We start from the raw sequence: 2,709 nt of genomic DNA, 5'->3' as shown, positions 1-2,709 counted from the left end.
CAAAATTTGTGGTCAAAGTTCAATGGGTTGTTGATCGGACATTAGTTTCCGATGAACAGGATGTGCAGAATTAAGAGCGTTTGCTCTTAATTAAACAAACATAACCACATTTAAATTCAACTTGTGTCTTATTTGAGTCATTCTTCTATTAAAAAGTGGTCTAATGTAAATTAATAGTACTCACAGTAAGAAACTATGTGTAGTCTTTCTTTTATTTTAAGTATTACTTTGTGTTATGTATTTGTTCTTTCTTCTAGATGACCCCTGAAGGCTCTTTACTGGATAATGCTGATTGGGTGAATTCCTCCATTTGTGAATGTTTTCTTATCACTTCTTTTGGTACTAAATTTGGTGTTAGCTAAATAAAACAATCTACAAATCAGTCATATCTTCCTCTGTCAGCCTTTTATCAGCCTCTGCTAAAACCAACTCTTTGATCCATTTACAAAACTGACTGAACGACTACCGCAACAATTGATTGTCCTGTAGTTCATGCAGTAGATCTGAGAAGAGTGACACACAAACAATCTCTCACCATGAGTCAGCGTGATCTGAAGTGACGTTTTAACTGGAGCCACATATTTCCGGGCTTTGATGGTCGTCATAACGTTTTATGTAGATAGGGCCGAATTTCTGGAAGATCCAGCAGCAACCACAACAACTGCCAATCACATTGAGGTCATTTAAAATGTGCTGATATTCACGCCAAAGCTAACACAGACAAGCGGTTTAGCAGATGGCTGTCTGGTATTGCCTTTGCATATTTTGTCTGTGCCCTGGCTAAAAGCAAGTCACTGCAGCTGTATTTACAGAAAAGTGTTCAAAACATACATATTCAAGACTTTACTTCACAGACGGTGGAGCTTGTTGCATCCTTTCTGTTTTAATAATTACAGGATGTTTTAAGGAAATTGTTTGCGCTGCATTCATAAAAATATACAATTTTAGATTTTATTAAAAAATAAAAAAAACAATATAAACAAAACCTTTAACATTTATTGGATAAATGTTGTCCTGGGGCTTTGCCATGGTAAACTAAATACATTAACATTTATTTGTAAATGAAGTCATCAACACATGTCACTGGCAGAATATCAGGTGGAGACAAAGAGTTTTCTGTAATGAAAAGATCTTGTCCCGAGAGACTCTGTTTTACATGCAAGTGCACACCGATATTTTCCAGATTGCTGCTTGCTCCATTATTTCTGGAAAGCAGAATCATGGGCGGTATATGGGTTTTCTGTCTTCAGAAAGAATAAGCATTTAAGTCCATTAATGCAAGAGCAAGAAGTGACTTTTCTTCTCCGTGACTCAAAAAACAAACAACTGTGAAGGTTAAGTTGACAACTTCCTTTCTGTTGAGAAAACAAGCAATAAAAGAACAGGAAAGTAGAGCAGAAAGGAGCAGTGTTGTCCAGCCAGAGAGCAACAAATGTTGAAAACATGGAAACTCTGGTACTGTGTAAGAGAGGGGCTTGTGACCTTTATGATCCAAAGAGCCATTTTGTCCTCTGTTCAGCCAAGCAAAACTTGTTCAGAGGTAAATGTTGGATGGCTTTTTTCAAAAAGGACAAGATATACATGTTTTTTTATCAATATTGTCTGTAGAAAAACTGTTTTTTTTTTTTTCAAAGAACCCCCATCTTATTGCTATTTGTAGGTTTTTAAATAACAACATTAGGTTTAATAAAATGATATTTGTGGAAAATGATCTAAAAACAAAGCAAAAAACCAGCACAGTTTTCAACCTAATAAAAAGAAAATTAGATCTAAAAATTATACTTATAGTGTCATTAATTTGGGGGAAATCAATTATTCCCTGAGAAAACTTAAAAAGAAAAAAATCTCAAACATTTATTATTATTAAATCTACATTTAAAAAAATATATTAGTTGGTTTATTACAATTTTTAGCCCCCTGGTTTTACGAGTTATTTTGAAAGATTTAAATTTCTCTGGAGCCACCAAACCTAAAGTTTGCATTGTTTTTTCCTTTGGGCTTGGAACCATTGCAATTTTTACAGCTTTTACCCCAACTGATCACAAAGCCAGTTAAAGGCAACTAAGATACATGGATTGAAAAGAGATTTTTTTTTTCTTTTCTTTTATTGAACACATTAACAACAGGCCTTCGGTGATATAACTTCCAATCTTTGTGGGGGTTTCCTTCCAAGATTTTCTCAGAAACATTTGAAATATCAGTTTTTAAAACTAACAAGAGTCAGAAATTGCATCAATCTTCTAAGCAAAATGAATTTTATTTTAATACTATCAACAATCAATCCTGTTTTCACTGGCTTCATCAAACACTTTATAGACAGTTACATCCTAACTCTAGATAGGAAGTCTAATCAACTTTTATAAAAATTTACATAACATTATTTTAATGAACTTATTAGTAACCAAATATTAACACACCAACAACATTAATATATAACTTTTGGCAGCATGTCGCAATACTTTTTTAAGAGGGATTTTATTTGTCTTGACGATTGCTACCATGTTTACACACCATGCAGCATAAAACATCAGTGCAGAACAATGAGTCTCCCCAGAGGCAAAACAACTCAGCACCAATATTGCACACATCATGTTAGATATTTTCAGGGACATGTCATAGTTACTGCCCAATATTTCGTTTCTTACAGAACATCCATCTTTTGATATGTTTTTATTACTGATTGTTTACAACCTAATGAAGGTGTGTCAC

Source organism: Gambusia affinis, linkage group LG13, assembly GCF_019740435.1.
Source record: "Gambusia affinis linkage group LG13, SWU_Gaff_1.0, whole genome shotgun sequence".
NCBI lineage: Eukaryota > Metazoa > Chordata > Actinopteri > Cyprinodontiformes > Poeciliidae > Gambusia > Gambusia affinis.
This window is presented reverse-complemented; position numbering follows the sequence as displayed.